This window comes from Asterias amurensis, chromosome 2, assembly GCF_032118995.1.
Source record: "Asterias amurensis chromosome 2, ASM3211899v1".
In the NCBI taxonomy this organism is placed as follows: domain Eukaryota; kingdom Metazoa; phylum Echinodermata; class Asteroidea; order Forcipulatida; family Asteriidae; genus Asterias; species Asterias amurensis.
In genome coordinates, this window is record NC_092649.1 from 13,486,254 (window position 1) to 13,505,412 (window position 19,159).

A 19,159-nucleotide genomic window follows, 5' to 3' on the forward strand; every position below is an offset into this window, starting at 1 on the left:
CACCCTCAATTGTTGCACAAATCTGAACAAAAGGCCTCTGTTATTTGAGTGAGACGTTACTAGCTCAAAAACTATGTTACTTCAGACAGAGGGAATCGTTTCTCCCAATGTTTTATACTATCAACAGCTCTCCATTACTCGTAACCAAGTAATTTTTATGCTAGCAATTTGTTAGAAATGCTAGAAATTACAAATAGTCGCCAAGGCTTTTTTTAAACTGTCTTGACAAAACCTTGTTCATCTTGAAAAATAAACCACTAGACCAGTAACTACACTGTAGGTCAGTTGGTTTCACCGCTTTGCTCTTTTCAAATTATTCATTCATCAGTCGAGACTTAATATAAAAAAACTGTACCTCTGAGCAATTCAATCCAACTTACAAAGGCCAAGGTCGGCTTTCTAACAGTTGACCCTTTCACCAGGGTACAATAACCACACTCCGCGCAAAACACTGAAATGCCGACATTGTTTCTAGATTGCTTTACGTTCTGAGACAACTAAACCGCGTACATGTACGTGTCGCTCCATCGATTCCGCTGTCCTCGACCAACAAACCACCGTTTACTCAGCTGATGGCCTTAAAGACAATTCCAGATTTTAATCATGGGAGTTCAGAAAAAAAAGTAATTTGCTGGCTTGATTGGCTTACTGGGGCTAATCTCACGGTTGGCGTTTATTGATCAGGGCAGCCTTGAGTATATAGACTGGAATGTGTAGTTAACATTAAGTGAGCCAATTTAGGCATGCTAACATCATTGATTGATAAGGCAGAACAAATTTGGGATTTGGGTCGTTGTTGTTTTTGTGTAGTGTGGCGAATTTTCTAACCGGCACCTTGTTGGCATAACAAAGATTGGCCTACATACGTACACATGGTGTATAGTTTAATAGACATTTCAGGCTATTTAATAATACAAAATCAGATTTTTCCTACGGCAAACAAATCGGAAAGTAGAATAAATATCATGCCTGCCTCATAAGAACCTCTCCATGTGTAGTGTTCAAAAATGAGTAATTTTTATAAAATAAAGTTCACCCATATCACTGTTCAAAGGCATTTCTTATGACCAAACACATAATTCTGACAAGCCCCTGCAAAACATCAGTGGAAGACAATGTTCAAAGACATTATATAAAATCTGAAGAGTTTTGCAAAGTTTTGCAAAGGATTGAATACAGGAATGTAGTGCTTCATATAAATCATCATCTAATCAAGCTCCAACTTATCTTTGCAAGATGCAACCTCCTCCCCACACCATCGGTCTTTGTATTTACATATTAAGTTCTACTTCAGCTGTAGTTTTGAACACCCCAATCACATGCAAATAGGCTCTAAAGCTTTTGCGGCAAAAGGGCCAAAAGAACTGTTATCCTGAGTCTGTTTGATAAGTCAATACCCTGAGCTATTTTGAATCTCAATTAAGCTAATGTGTATTATTGTTGTAAGTGATTGTTATCCTTTGTGAAATGTGTAGTTTTGTACCTTTTCTTTGATTGCCTTTGGGTTTCTTAAGTGCTTTGTATTGAATAAGATTGTTTTTATCATATTATTATTAAAGACACTGGACACTATTGGTAATTGTCAAAGACCAGTCTTCTCACTTGGTGTATCTCAACATATGCATAAAATAGCAAACCGGTATAAATTTGAGCTCAAGCGGTCATCGAAGTTGCGAGATAATAATGAAAGAAAAACACCCTTGTCACACAGAGTTGTGTGCTTTCAGATGCTTGATTTCGAGACCTCAAATTCTAAATCTGAGGTCTTGAAATCAAATTCGTAGAAAATTACTTAATTGTCGAAAACTACTCCACTTCAGAAGGAGCCGCTTCTCACAATGTTTTATACTACCAACCTCTCCCCATTACCCGTTACCAAGTAAGGTTTTATGTTAAAGGAACACGTCGCCTTGGATCGGTCGAGTTGGTCTTTGAAAAGTGTTTGTAACCGTTTGTTATAAAATGCATATGGTTAGAAAGATGTTTAAAAAGTAGAATACAATGATCCACACACATTTGCGAACTAACACGGTCGACTGGGTTAGTCGACGAGGTAAAAGGAAAACCGTGCAAGTTCGAGTGATTATTTTGAGTAATTACCAATAGTGTCCACTGCTATAAAGGGTGGCTGCAGTGTTTTTTAAAATAATTTAAACAATTAAACATGACTTTTTAAACCTGACATATTTTTATATATTTTCCATTAAATGCGCAAGTATTTTGAAAATGGTTTTCAAGAGATAAGGGGAACCCACCCCGCCCATAAAAGGGAGCCTTCATTTGCATAAACATGACGTCATGTCGGGAACCTGAGCCGTCGGGCTCCCTGGCTGTGTGTATATAGAGACGTGTGCACTGTGTGGCCTGGTACCTAGGCGCATGTAGTTAGGGACCAGGCTCTTTTTGCCGACCTCTTTTTGCCGACGATATGTTTGAATTCCCGACGTGACGTCGATGGTAGGGGGCGGTAACAATCCACAAAAGGGGGGGCATGACTTCGCTAAATTCGCTAAATACGCAAGTGAGATATGTCGTGGAAAAAACAAAACCCATTTTATTGATGTTCAATACATATTCAGAAATAAATGACAGTAAAATTAACTGTTTTATTTGAATTCACTGCAGCATCCCTTTAAAGAACCCATTGATCAATGTATAATGGGTTTCTGGTAATCATTGGAGCCAGTTTGATTGAAGCGGGTGTGACTTACTTATAAACATGATAAATGTACAATGGACATGACCTCGTCTTTTCATATTTGAAATTTTAAAAAGTGGTGCTCCCCTTCCAAATGACTCCCATGGAAATGTGAGCTTTTAGCAATTACCACCTAGTGATTAGCAGTACTTTGATTAATTACAGTAAGTAACGAGCTGCTACTAATCAATGGGGCATTAAAAGCCTCTATATTACAGGAAAACATACTCCTGTATTGATTGGACAAAATGGACAGTTTACTTTGAGCAACTGCTTTTAATTATCTGTTTCTAACGATAACACTGAGACCAACACCAGAGCCTGGAAGATCGGACCCAAAAGACAGAATCTGGGACCTTAAAGTCCAACACTTGAGACCAAGGGGGAGACTTGGAAGACTGTGACCAGGGGCTGATTTCACAAAGAACTTAACTGCAAATCAATCGTAGTAGCTAAAGTAAAGTGTGATGTCACAACACAAATCACTATGGTTGTACTGAAAATTTGTCTTGCGATGAATTTCATTGCTTTGTGAAATCGGCACCAGGTCCTGGAATGCCAAGACTGTTGTTTTCCTTCAGTGAAAAAAAAAATGCCTTCCCCTTCTAAATGACTCCCATGGAAAGGAGAGCTTTCAACAAGTAGTGATTAGCAGTACTTTGATTAATTACAGTAAGTAACAAACTGTGCAAACATACATGCACTAAAACCAATGGGGCAATACCAGCCTCCCCATTACAGGAAAACACACTCCTGTATCGACCGGACAAATGGATCATTTACACTCAGCAAGTCCTTAATTGGTTTTTTTTATAACACTGAGAGCAAGAAAAGGAACTGGGTGAGCGAGAACTGAAAGTCCAACACTGAGACCATGAACTAGTCCTGATTTCATAGAGCTGCTTAAGCAGCAAACATTGCTTAACAACTTAATTTTCTGCTTAGCAGGAATGTACAAGATACCATCAGTCACTAATTGTGCAAGTGACTTTGTAGTTTGGCTGTTAACCGTATCATGGTTAGTCTAATTTTGTTGTGCTGAGATACTTTATAAGCAGCTCTATGAAATTTGGCTCATGGCCCAGGACCCAGAACATAGAAACTGGGACCTACATAAAAGTCCAAGACTGAGACCAAGGGGGAGACTTAGAAGTCCAAGACTAAGACCAGGACTGCAACCAGGATCTGGACATCCTCGTCTAAAACAAAGACTGAGATTGAGACCGGGACCTTAAAGTTCAAGTCCTGGACCAAGGAGAGACCTGAAACTCCAAGACAGAGTCTAAGGCTGAGACCAGAACCTGAACGCTTTGCCGGGTAAGGTCACCAAACGTCAGAAATATATTTTAAAATGTCAGATATTGATCAATGTTCTCAAAGCATTTGGGTCACTTCCTTTCAAATTATAAATATGACAAATGGCAGCGCTGCTTTCTATCCAAATTTGAAAAAATAGTCATAACAAGTTTTTAACTAAATCTTTTACACACCATACCATACCACACCACACTATACATGTATACCATATTTTCAATAGATTTTAAAGGCACTGTACAATATTGGTACATGTAGTTACTCAAATTAACTGTTAGCATAAAAACTTACTTGGTAACGAGCAATGGAGAGCTGTTGGTAGTATAAAACATTTTAAGTAATGGGTTCCTCTGAAGTAACGTACATGTAGTTTTTGAGAAAGAAGTAATTTCTCACTAAAATATTTGAATTTAATAAGATGCAGCTGAGGTCTCAAATTCAAGGCATTTGAAAGCACACAACTTGTGGGACAAGGGTGTTTTTAGTCTTCCACTGTTCTCTTGCAACTTTAACAACCAAGTCAAAAATTTCACAGGTTTGTTATTTTATGCATATGTTGAGAAACATCAAGTGAGAAGGCTGGTCTTTGAACAAAGGTGTCCAGCCAAGACGCATGTTCTATTTTTTCAAGAATTTATTCCTTTCATTGTATTGTACTTTCACATGTATGTTTGACCCGTCTTGTGCTTTTGTCAGACTGTTTCAAGTTTGGTTTATTTGGTTTGTTTGGTTTGAGAAGAGCTGCATGTTCCATCCAAGGTTTCTCAACAACCAAAAGTACAGTTGTACATATCATAAGGTTCAAAAACAAGCCCTCCTCACACTGACTCTATTCTATTGATTCAATGCACATCCGCGTCTTCCAAAATAGTGTCTTCCTGTTCACTGCGACATCGCTGAAGAATTGTGCTTTAGTGGGGAAACCTCAACAGGAGCCACCTGGCCGTCCGTAGCATCGCAGGAACAAAGACTCAGAAGCCTTGCCTCATTAGGAGGGCAGATGGTTAGTTGTTGAGGACATCCGTCGTGTAATTAGTGATAGATTGTTAAATCCTCCGATCAGAATTCCCTCTGTGCTGACTCTAATTTTTTTATTTATTATAATTGTTACTATTATTATTCTTCTGGTACCGGTAATAAAAAGTAAGGAGGCTCGAAAAGCAAACGTAATCACTGTAGCTCGCAGGCATGAGGGAACATGTCTTTGCTAATGTATGTTCATGTAGGCTATGTGAACCTCGAACAGAGGAGTTAACTCTCTCTCTTCCACAAAAAAGTGGTCTGGGTTCTTTAACATGCACTACCAATCCTGATACAACGGGCTACGCCTTAATGTCCCATCCGAAGGACAAAGCACCTATGTTTGGGGTGACTGGGACTCAAACCCACAACCTCCACAAAAGGTTTTGACACAAAGAGATTTCTCAAAACAGGCTAAAAGAGTTGTAAAAGATTAATGAGTGAAAAATATCCCATTAGAAATCCCTAAAAAATGTGTTGATTTTTCAATTCATCTGTATTAGTCCTGGAATTCCATCTTTGAGAAGGCAAGGCAATTTTAACTTTGCAAAGGACTGGAAAACCTTAAAAATGTGTGGGAAACCTTTTCAGGGGCACTAAGAAGGCCAAGACCTGGGCAACATAAAAGGCTGTGACCTCTGTGTAATTCCAGGCCTGCCAAATGCTTCCAGCGTTGTGTAGATGCAAAACAAACCTTATAATATCAATTTTGATTGGGTGAGCAGCTCCATGGGAAAAGCCATTCTATCTCTGAACTTTGGTTTCTGTGTTTCTGGATAGTTTTTAGGGAAACTTCTGTTGCAGTATCACATACATGTACATGTACGCCTGTTGTGTACATGCAAAGGTTTTCAAACATAACCAAATCCCTCCCTCTGCATAAAGTGCACACTAATCATCAGACTCCGAATTAATAAATGAGTATTGATCAGGGGGAGATGACGACACTGGAGTGGACACTAACCAAAGTGGTCTCAGTTAAACCGTGGAGGAAAAAAAAAATCGGACTTGACAGTACACGATGGCAAAGAGGGAGAGGAAACGCTAGCTGTCGATCAATGGACTGGACGGCAGGAAAGCCTGGTGGTCAAATCAACCAATGTCTAACCCAGGGATAAGACACTCGGACATGGTCAATGGTGCGGCCAGTTAGGAATGTATTGACTGCTTGATAGAACAGGCAGTAACAGCAGAGAGCTAATATACTGTGATTCGTATATTCAGCATTTTAAACTGAGACTATTTAGTAGACATGTTGGAGAGGAGGTTGAGGCGTATAACAAAGAAATGCAGTTGGTGTTCATTATGGATGAATCAAGGTGTGCCTCAACTAGGCCTGGGTGAATAATTTGAATTTGGTTAATGGCGAATAGCTTTTCCTAACCGTAACTACGAATACCATTTTTGACCTAACCGTATACCTGCAAGGGGCGCGGATACCTATTAATAAACCGGATAGTCCTCTAATTACAACCAAGTAACCGGATTCCACAAAATAAATATTTAACCATGCTCACCTCCTTAAACAGCTAAAACAATGACATTTCCAAAGTTTTTTGTTGAAAGATTTCGAAAGTTTTCCTTCTACACGTAGAGTCAATCAAGATATTAAAAGAAAAAGCGAATCGCCACCTTTAAATTAGATCCGGTTACTTTTATGAATAAACTGAGTGACACTGTCTAAAACTCATATCAAACCGTCCATACATCACCAGGTTTCCCAACACACGAGTCAATGGGTCACAAGATCCCATTTACAAATGAACGACCACAAACGATCAGCGCCCCCTAGCGGTTGTGACTCTCCCTACCTTAAGGACGTAAATACTGGGAAAACAAATATTTGAATATCCGGTTAATTTTGGATAGTTGGCCAGCGGTTAACCGAACACCAAATTTCACTATTCACCCAGCACTAGCCTCAACACTTTTAAACTTCCTGCAAAACATCTACAAGTCATCAATATGCAAATGGTTCATTATATTTTATCCGTGACAGAATTTCAGGCAGGCTTTTGACTCCATCACTTCAGGAATGTATTGACTGCTTGATAGAACAGGCAGTAACAGCAGAGAGCTAATATACTGTGATTTGTATATTCAGCATTTTAAAGTGAGACAATTTAGTAGGCATGTTGGGGAGGAGGTTGAGGCGTTTTAACGAGGCCGGGAATGCAGTTAGTGTTCTTTATGGATACCTTGGTAACTGAACTTACTGCAATACACATACATGTCATCATAATGCAAATGGTTCATTATATGAAAGGAAATTCAATAAGAGTTTATTACTTAATTTGCTGTAAAACAATAACTTCAAGGCGATAACAGTGTTTGTAACAAATGAAAGCTTTCTGTTGTGTTAGAGCATGCTTGAGTGAGTGGTCAAACCATTTGGTCACCAGTGGTTGTTTATGTCAAAATAACTCGGTATAGGAAGTTCCACGGTGCAATTAATTTTTTAAAATCAGAAACCAGATAGTTTTAGCAAGGTTATGGCATTTCGTGTGAAAGGACAACAGTATCTGGACCAAGATCCCTTGTGGATTCTTCTCAAATTGTCCATACTTTATGGACAGTATGTATAGTATCCTTTCACACGAGGTGCATTTGGAGAAATTCCACAACCATCCTAAAATTAAGCAAGGGACCCTTGTTAATTTGCTGATGTGTGAAAGGGCTTAAAGACATCTTCTCCTGGCTATAACCACAACAACAAAAATGTTCAACTCCATTGGCTCTGATGGATTTGTCCGATGTTAGAATGATTTTTTACTATGTAGCTCTCAGGGCATATCCACACTCCAGAAACATGGGATCGCACACAATCACTCATACGTTGTAGACATTGCTAACTCTTAAAAAAAAAAAAAATGAAAATCAACTCAAGTTACAGTATGGATACAGCTTCCAACTCATTTAGTCAAATTCAATAAAATGTGTTCCTCGTTGGAATAACAAACTGAAGCAAATCTGATGTGACGGCCACCGATCAATACTGACTCAATTTTAAGATTCTGTGTACGCAGATGCGACTGATTTTATTTTATGGGGGATAGATCCAGAGGACTGACTATGTTGTTTTCCACAAAATGTAATTGTGCAAATAATAGTGATTTTTCTGTACAGTCAAACTGCAACTTGTCTTGCTCTGTGTAATCAGACCTGAAATGCCTGTTTTTATGACATGTTGTAAAACACCACATGATTGTTAAACATTTGTTCATCTAATGTACCAAAACAATTTCAGAAACCCCAGAGCGGGCTGGTTCTAAGTTCACTTTGTGAGAGAACTCATACCTGTCTGTTGGTACATGTATTTCAAGATGGAATAACTTACCGGAGAGCTAATGTGAATGATGACTGCTACACTTTGGTTTTCCTTGTCAATGGCATCCACAAAATTCTCTCGATTAAGCTGGATCACTTTACCAAACAACAGTCTGGATTTCAGGAGGCAAACAGAATTAAACATCCATTTAGCGAGATTCATACAGAAAGTGTTATTCGATAAAAATAAATACACCACAGAAAAAAACATTTAAGTGTTTTAGAAGAAACTTTCCTCATTAAAGAGTGCACAACATTGATTAGAGTAAAAAATATAAATGCTCACAGAATTGCAAATAACTTGCATGGTACAATGATGGTGCTGGTCATGCTGGTTGAAAACATCTGCTTCATGTATGAAATGTTACAGTTTTTGAAGAAATTAGTACAACAATTAGTTTGGATCTCGCAAATCTAAAAAAGTAAAAACATATTTGGGGTGTTTTTTTCCTAATATTTTCTTGTGACTCAGAGGACCGATTAAGCTTGAACTATTACAGGTTCATTATGTTAGTTCATGTATTTGCCGGGTAACACATTATACATTGTAGCACTTTATCACACCCAGTGGGTGTCTCATTGCATCCAGCATTGTTCCTGCAAGGTTCATGGAGCTACATTGTGAAGTATGATTCCTACATGTATTCCTTTACAGCAAAGTAATGGTTTGCAAGATGCTGTCTCTACGCCTGGGCCTGAGCGACTAGTGCAACAAACTATAGGTCTTTAGAGCATGCACAACTCTTAAAAAATGGTAACAAGTACTTCCAAGCGGCAACATTTTGAGAGATTTGAAGGCAATGTGCCACTTCAATACTGACCGATTATGCTTCAGAGTGGCCATCATTTCTCGCATCCTCTGCTCTCTGTATTGCTTCATGAATTCCTGATCGAAGCCAAGCATCATCATCTCTTCCTCCTCATCGTTCTGTTGGTCTTTAGCTTTTTCATCATCAAGCTGTCCAAAGAAGCAAACAAGAAAAGAAATTCATTGCAACAAAGAAAAGGATTCATTGCTTACAAAAGGTCCTCAAAACTGGAATCAAAATAATAGGAGGTTAGTTGAAATCAGCTTGCGATAAGAACTCATTTTTGGTCCAAACAAATGCATGACCCTTAATAATAATAATAATAAATAATAAACCGTATTTGTGTAGCGCATATCACTGCTAAGACCCTATGCGCTTGATAGGAAAAAAAAGGAGACAACAGGAAAAGAAATACAAACGGAAAACAACTAGTGGTAAATGATGAATAGACGAGTATTATATAAATGGTCATCAATTCTTTTTAAATGGTTAATGCTTGAAAAAATGGCACTGGACACTATTGGTAATTACTCAAAAAAATTAAGCATAATATACTTCTTTGGTAACAAGGAATGGAGAGGTGTTGAGAAACAATGTGAGAAACGGCTCCCTCTGAACTTGTAACGTAGTTTTTGAGAAAGAAATAATATCTCAGAAATATAATTATTTGAATTTATTTCAAGACCTAGCGTGTACTGTGGAGGTCTCGAAATCAAGCATATGAAAGCACACAACTTCGTGTGACAAGGGTGTTTTTTCTTCCATTATTATCTTGCAACTTCGACGACCAGGTGAGTTCAAATTTTTTTAAAGTTTCCGTATGACGCCCACTTTTTAAATCGATATGAAATAATAGAGTATCTAATTTACCTCAATGAGATATCCCTTTTTGTAAAAATGAGTGAAAAATTATTAAAAATTTTCTCAGGTTTGTTATTTTGTGCATGTTGAGACACACCAAGAGGGAAGACTGGTCTTTGACATTTACCAAAGGTGTCCAGTGTCATCACAACTTGTGACAGTTATTATCACACACAAAAAAGTTACCCGACAATTTCTGTAAATCTAACCTCAGCTTACCTATGCTTTTGTTCTTGCTCAGCCCCGAGATTTTCTAGCAATAAACTTGTAATGGTCAAAGATTCCAGAGCCATCTACAACCCCCCATTTCTGTGAAACTCGTGATGTTTTCGGAACAGTTTTTTTAAAGTATTGTTTCTTCACAAGGACGCGGCCATGTTGACCGAACGGAAGCTAGCACAGTAATGGGCCCGAAATAGCCAGCCGGGAATTTCCCGATATATATCCAGCCGCGTATTCGGGAAATAGAACACATACAGTACCGGGAGGTGACAAAATATCGCGTTTTGCTCGATTCTTTTAACCGAACGAATTTTGAAATATAAACCCTAAATAATATAGCAATTTAATAACTAATAATGATTTTAAAGCAAAAAATAACAAACAAGTAATGAACTAATTGTAATAAAAATTAGCCGCAAATTACCGAGGCAAAGTTCGAGTCATTTTGTTAGCATTGTGTCACTGTTGTTTTATACAAACCATTTGTACCCTTCGTTATGAAAAAAACCCTGATATCCCATAGGCATTTCAAATATCGAAGCGTGAAAATTTGGTCAACTAATTAGTGATTAATTGACCACCGTAAAAGATGCAATTTTCAACAACAATGCGCTCAATAATAATTGGAGGTTGACTTGAAAAGAATTTGTACTCTTCGACATGAACATTTTTTTTTTTTTTTTAGAGAACAGAATCTTAAAGACTGACACCATAGGCACTTCAAATATCGAAGCGTGAAAATTTGATTTTCTAATTAGTCGGTAATTAACCACAGGAATAGACGCCATTTTACAACAAGAATGCACACATTTTGCACAGGCGGTTGACTTAAAAACTATTTGAAACGAATTTGTACCTTCGTTATGATAAAAATATTTTTTTTAGACCAGAATTTTGAAGACTGATATCATAGACGCTTCAAATATCGAAGCATGACAATTTGGTCCACTAATTAGTGGTTAAATAACCACCGTAAATAAATAAAAATGCGCACATTTTGCAAAGGTGGTTGGCTTAAAAACTTAATTTGACAAGTACACAAGGCTGATCCTTGTTGCAGTTGAGGGCAAATTTGTTGCATTTTCAGGCAAAATTTGATAAGAACACAAGGCTGTAGACTTGTTGCAGCTGAGGGCAAATTTGTTTCACTTTAGGGCAAAATTTGGTAAGTACATTCCACAAGGCCAATTTGTTGAAGTACACAAGGCTGTAGCCTCGTTGCATTTTAGGGCAAATTTGTTTCATTCTAGGGACAAATTTGCCAAATACACAAGGCTTATATTATTGTTGCATTTAAGGGCAAATTTGTTGCATTTTCAGGCAAAATTTGATAAGTACACCATGCTGTATATAGCCTTATCGCATTTTAGGGCAAATTCGTTTCATTTTAGTGCACATTATTTTGCAAGCACACAAGGCTTTTGATGCATTTAAGGGACACCTTGTTGCCTTTTCAGGCAAAATTTGATAAGAACACAAGGCATTTTAGGGCAAATTTGTTGCATTTTCAGGCATAAGTACACAAAGTTGGGTTCAGGCAAGGGTAAGGATTGGGTTTTGGCCAGGGTAAGGGCTAATGTAAGGGTAGTGTTTGGTTAAGGCAGTTGAAGGGGTTTGGTGAGTATACGTAGGCGTTATGGTTTATGATTTTAATGTAAAATGAAAACATTCTTGCAACAAAATTCAAGCACATTGTGGACTTTTAGGACTTGAAGAAAGAAACAAAATATCTTCATTCAATACAAACGAGACAAGGTGAATCATCAAAATGCCAACCGGATATATTAAAAAACGTCAAATCTAAAATTAATCAACTAAATTTAAAAAAACAATTTGTCACACACTTACTGCATGCAGAGAGGATGGAGAAACACCATCGGTTGTCATGGTAACTTCCTCAAGGATGAGAGTGGAAGCCCTGGAAGAGTGGCAAATGTTACAAAGGCAGTATGTAAGTGAACTACTGTTGAGACAGCTGCTTCAGGACGGTATCCAAGTCACGACTGTTGGGGGGGGGGGGGTTCAGATCAATTGCCGACATATCCTCCTTAAGACGGTAATTTCCTCCCAGTGATGAATTGCTTAAAGCAAAAGACTCAACACTGGTCTCTGGTTGAGTGGGTTCATTTTGTAATCCTCTCCGTCATCAATTAGCCAGATGACAGTTTTGTATATTTTGTATAACCTTGACAGCCCCTGACAGTGTGTATATGTCTAAAGATTTAAAATAAAATAAACAAAATTAAGTTATGAGAATTGGTGGACATATTTTGATAGCACTATAGCTGGTTTAGGTAAACTTGTTGTTATACATCTAGGCCTTTAAATAACCCAAAGAACCCACAGTGATTCCTGTGGTGCCCTGTGCTTTTGCTGTGGTGCCATGTACAAGGTTCCCGTACAAATTTACATTTTCCTCATAAATGTGCACCTTACCAGAGGGAAATTGCTGTACTCCTTCAAGATCGAAGTTTAGGAACATCCAAACCAAGTGCATTCATATTGTCTGCCTCAAGAAGGCTAAATGAAGGAGTAAACTTTTAACTCCCACATTCTACCTTTAAAAAAAATTAACAAAAAAACAGACTGTGAAAATGTCATCGAATTTGGAGGTCAAGTTTGAATTAAAAAAATAGATTGTTATGGATTTGTTATGTGCATAATCATTATAACAGTACTGTACAGGCTTATTTTTTTTCGCTGCAAATCAAATAAGGTTACTTTAGGGGTTTTCACAGGCAATTTTCCCGTCTCTGGCAGTGATTTTTTTTCTTATGCAAAACCAAAATAAAAGCCCTCAACTGTCTATAAAAATAGCCGATTCAAACTTAAATCTGAACGTTCATGTCAAATCAGATGCAGCGTCTTTAATACAAGAATATCCATCTTTGCCACACAATCTTCGAGACGATTTCCCATGACCCTGGAAAGAATAAGTGAGTTAAGGGAAGACTTACCTCTTCACTTCACAGTCAATCGGCTAGTAGTATACATGTATAAAAAGCTCACTTCCACAACACAAGGGTTCTGCGTCAATACAAAAATTGTAATACAGTAATTGTATGAAAATGTATAAAACGCAGAAGCTACCCCCCCCGAAATTACAACATGCTTTACAAAGCAACTGGAACTATGTCAATATTAACTAGCATATGCGTGTGATGTGTAACCTTGTGTTATATTGTCCCCGTGGTTGTCTGTTTAAAAGGGAAAAGTATAAAAGAATTTCTTATCTACTTCACTGTTTTCGTACCATGGGTTCATTTTCATCTGCTCCGTTACTAAGTTTCAATAATCTAATTTGTTGTTCAATTAATTACCTGTAATCATCGACACATCTGTATCGTAACCCTGAGTCAGTTATGAAATAAATGTTGTTGTTGCATTGTCATTTCAATGTGAACGAAAAATTGCACCACACCCCTTTATAACGAATCTCGTATCCTTTCTATGTGGTTATCCAAAATTGTAATAGTTGCTGAACCGCGAGAAAACCAATCTGGCCCCAGCAAACCTTCAAGGAACAAACAAGTTTATTGATGCCAAAGGTGGGCCAGGCGAGACGACGTGAGAAACTCTTTACACCGTCTCAAAAACAAACATTCACAACGCTCTTATTCCATCACAGATACAGAGGGAGAGAGAAAGCGCCAAATTAGTTTAGCCCACTTTGAACACGAGTCACGTTCGAGCTCTGACAGTCTGCACGCGTGATGGCAGTGCCGGAGCTACAACATGTTGGGCAACCTTAGTATTGGGGTTAAGTGTGACAGGTTCAATAACTGGGCCCAATTTCACAAAGGCTGTAAGCACTAAAACTTGCTAAGCACAGACAAGTATTGCTTAACAGAAAGAGGTAACCAGCCAACAATGTTTTTTCTTCCATTATTCTCTCGCAAACTCTACAAACAGTTTTGAGTTCAAATTTTCACAGGTTTGTAATTTTACGCAAATGCTCAGATACGCTTAGTGAGAAGACTGGTCTTTGACAATTACCAAAGGTGTCTATCTAGTGTCTTGAAGATTGATACACAGCAAAAAAACAATCTGAGCCCTTTGTGAAAAACGACCCCCAGTTTTCAATACATCACAGTCCATTTGAAATGGAAATGATATTTCAACGAAAGAAGAATAGTTTTCCTATCGACACAGGAATCTCCATTAACACTTAGCAAATTTTGTAGACGTATTGTACATTGTCCAATTATCATTGTTTCGTTTAAGTGTACGATAGTACTCAAAAGTTCAATATTCTTTGTGCTTTTATAATGGCTTTGTATGAAATCACTTAGGAAGAACTTTCCAAATTGAGAATTTCTCTTTTTCATCAGATATCTTCAATTAATATCCTTCCTCCCTTTTGATTGACTATTCTTCTGTTATAAATTGTTGGAATCAAACAGTAAAACATTGTATAAAGTGCCCTATATTTTATGGATTTATTTGTTCGGGGCTAAGCTTAATATTGTGACCGAGGAACGTGCAAACCAATATTGCTCCAGGGATCTAGCTCGCGTGTGTATAATAGGCTATATATAGTTTATGTAGTTGTCGGGTAAAGATTTGCCCGATTTCATCTCGATCTTGTTATGAATCCAAGACGGGTATAGCAATCTTATCAAGTCGTTATTTCTTGCCGCCCGAAAGCAAGCTGTCAAAACTCTACAAAGCACCTTCTAGATGATGGGCTTATGGTAATTAAATTGTCATCTGTGTTACTAACTAGAAATCACATCGGGTTGAGGGATGTGTATATTAGGTTCCATGGTGACCATTATGATTAATGCTAAGGATTAAAACTACATTATTCAGAGGTGTAAAAAAGCCACCACAAATGACACCCAAAATAGCCCCAATCGTTCACACTGAAAACAATTGTTTCTGGTTAATTTACGAATACTTTCAGAGGCAGGCGGCCCTTCTTGACCACAGAATGTGCATTACTTGTGAGTAATACAGGATACCCTTTTTGACTGATATGAAAAAGGCCTACTCACCCCCTGGACATCAACAGCCCAAGCCTTATTTCAAAAATCCCTTACAGAAACAACCCTCAAATCATTGAATGACAGAATCGGTGCCAAAAGGGTCTGGACAACTCTGGGGTTACGATAGACTTTTCATGACTAAGGCAAATTTCTCGTTATAAAAATAAACAGACTTACGGAATTGGTGAAGGTCATCGTTGCTATGAAAATGACGAGTTTCTACAGTCAGAGCAGACGAAACCATCCTTCTGAAAAAAATAGACTCAATGTTCACGTTTGTGAACACAATTTCATGGGAAACCACTATCTGTAATCAGAATAAAGGGGGGGGGGGCAAACGAATGCAAGTATTTAGTCTCTTTCATCTATTTAAAACAACATACAATCCGAAACGTTGATACCTTTTCCGTACAAAGTTGTATTTTCTGGAACACCATTCCTTGCTTTAAAGAGGTTTACTCGTACTTGTTTATGTAACTGAAGAGTGTTTTACAAGAGCTAAGGGTTTGTATTATCAATTTAAAACAAAACTTGAAGCTTATGTTTTGACTTGTTCAGATGCAGGTACTGCATGGTTTCTTCAATTGTACATGTATATAATTTGAAGTTTTTAAAGTATTATTGTTGAGTAGACACAATTTCGTAAATTAATAGGGCTTGCTCTAATCTTTAGTTGTTCATTCGTGTTCTTCGCCTTTGTCCATGTTTGCCCGTCTTGCGTGTTGGGTATTGTTGCTTTTGTTTATTTTCTGTATCGCAAATAACAAAACTGGGGGGCAAAAATGGGGAAAAGGCTCAAATTCTGACCCGGGTGTAGAAAGGGACAACTACGCCACTGAAGTTGCACCTAGAATTAATTATTGTCGTCTGAAGTAAAACCCAGAGCTAGGAGATGTATTGCAACATGGAGGATGGTGGTTGCACAGACTTGGCTTATGTCTCTTATTTAATACAAATCGCTGAAAAGAAATATATATATTTTTGACTCTCGAAATCAATGTCCACAGACTCTATTGTACGGTATGTTTATGTTAATAACCATCAGGACGGTAATAAATTGTACAGTCTCAAATTCTGAATGGACCCTTACAACTCATGAATGCCATCTCAAATGAATGAATGACGTCACAACTCATTACTAGACATTCCACATTCAACCTCGAACATCCTTTTCCGTATTCCGAAAAAGAAGAACAAAAGAGAGATCCAGAAAAACCCCACGGTATTAAATAATGTTAATCAGCCTGTTAGAATAGTGGCGCTCAGCATTTTCTCATTGTGTATGTATCTATGGTAACGTTGCCACTATAATGAGTGCTGTGTGCGCCTCTCACGGACTATCGGGGGGCAGGGGGGGAGCCAACACGATGCAGACTAAATGTATCAATGATAGCAGTTACATGCGCTGTCTTTATCATAGAATGAAACTGAGCTTTACCTTATACCAGAACATTTACCTATTGGGTGAATCTTGCCACAGTGCCCATTCCAGTAGAATCACAGAGCCAATTTTCATAGAGCTGCTTAAGCACAAAAGGTAGCTAAGCACAACAAAATTATGCTTACCAGCATAAGGTTACCAGCCAAAATACCACGTTACATGTACAATTTGCGAATGGTATCCTGCTCATTTCTGCTAGCTCAATTCTGCTAGCAATATTTTATGCTGAAGCAGCTCAATGAAACTAGGCCCATGGTTATACACGGTTGACTAACTTCTATCTCGAAGTCTGAAGCATATCAGCCAATATTCATTGTTGGTTTTCACTGTTGCTGCAATGCTGCTCATTATTGAATATGCGTGTGGCTTAAAGGCACTGGACACTATTGGTGATTGTCAAAGACAAGTCTTCTCACTTGGTGTGTCTCAACATATGCATCAAATAACAACCCTGTGAAAATTTGAGCTCAATTGGTCGTTTTAAGTTGTAAAAAACACTCTTGTCACACGAAGTTGTGTGCTTTCAAATGAATGATTTTGAGACCTTTAAAATCTAATTCTGAGGTCTCGGAATTAAATTCGTGGAAAATAACTTCTTCCTCGAAAACTACGTCACTTCAGAGGGAGCCGTTTCCCCACAATGTTTTATACTATGAACAGCTCTCCATTACTCTTCAGCAAGTTCGGTGTTATGCTAAAAAATTATTTTGAGTAATTACCAATAGTGTCCAGTGCCTTTAAACTTCACATAGGCCTACTCTTGTACTAATTCCATATACTCTTGTACTCACGTTACATATTTTGTATTCGTGTCAGGTGACAATTTAAACAATCATTTAAAGGAACCATTTTATCAAACTCTTGTCCGCCAAACATAAAATGAGTGCATGAAATATACGAGAACATTAAAGTCACCTGAAAGTGGTATTTTTTCAAAATAAAGCTTTTGTCACTAATATATGTGTTTTGATGAGTGGAATGTGAATAAACAGTTAACTAAGGTTTTTAAAAATCAGTTCTTATGTTATTTACAAATTTAAGAGTAGACCCCGACCCGAGAGGGCGCTGTTCGTGACGTCAATCGAGGCAGACTTTGCCTGTGATGCGTAGAGTAAACACAATTGCTAAGTACATGTACGGACCAAGTCGTGAGTTTGTAAGTTTCAAAAAAAAAAAATTTTTTTTTTCCGGCAATGCCGACCAGGTGTATTGCTGCTGATTGCACAAAAACACTTTTTGAAATGTACCAACTCACGACTTGGACGTACATGTACTTTGCACGTGTGTTTACTATACGCATTGCAGGAAAAGTCTGCCTCGATTGACGTCACAAAAGGGGTAGGCGGAGTCAGCCCCCCAAACAACTTTATATATTTTTTAAACATATAAATCGTGACAAACAATTACTTAAAAAAATGTTTTATTGTTCGTAAGCATATACTCTTATGTTTGAAAGGTGACTTTAAATTGCAAGTATTTTATTACATTCCTCATCTACCATAAGTGTTCTGCACCATAAAAGTCGCATGTATACACTAATAGCCACAATTATCATCAATTTCGAAGGGCACGGCAATTATTGTAAAGTGCCTGTCTAAAGGACTTTCAAAAGTGCAACGACTGGCGGCATCAACGTGTCTTATAGACTCCGGTGTGCAATTTTTTTGTTCAGCATCACGAAGTTGCCACTTTCGTATTGGTTTTCAAAGGGGAGATCTGTTGGTCGTCTAAATCGATTCAAAAAAGGGAATCCTCAAAAACAAAATCAGGAAATTGTTTGAGGATGGCATTAAGTGCGCAAAAAATAATGGCCTCCATTGTATACGACAGGTCGTGACGTCAAAAAAACAAAAAAAGAGCGCCCTCAATTAGGTCAACGAATACACATCGTTAGCTGAGCGTTGTACGTAGTGCGTTAGTGGAATAGTCCAGTATAGGATATCAATGACGTACAAATCGCTCTGCGCATGGCAACTGTGGTAAAAACAACAATAAAACAGTTTGTGACTTCAGTATCAGAGAGTCAACGGTTAAGATGTATGCCAATGAACCAAAACTATGAACTAAAACAAAACAAAACAAAACAAAACATCATCGTCTGAAACCAACAAGGCACTCATACAGAAACACCAAAGAACCTGTCTCTCAGCTTATCAAATGGCCACCAAAATATCGAAGGAGAAAAACATGGAAAGTCGGGTTACAGATGTTGCTGACTGGGACATCAAACTGATCTTCCTAACTTAATGAGGAGTAGACAAGAATGGACAAATCTAAATAATTTCCTTAATAATAGACACCGACCACATGACGCGAGAATTTATGGGCTTCGTAAGAAGATGTTTATTTTAAAAGCAGAAAGAACAAACTTACCGAGTCCTGACAACAACATTCTCTTGCCCTGGAGACAAACATAATGTTGATGTTGACGCTAGTTTTCGCAGAGTGTACAGAATTAACTATTTAAGTATTTTCATAA

The 19,159-nt window shown here is 37.9% G+C and overlaps 1 pseudogene; it reads right to left on the bottom strand.

Moving 5' to 3' along the window:
• The window catches only part of LOC139949687 (phosducin-like protein), a 50,752-nt pseudogene extending 38,614 nt beyond the window's left edge, over positions 1 to 12,138 (bottom strand).
• Positions 12,139 to 19,159: the final 7,021 nt, after the last annotated feature.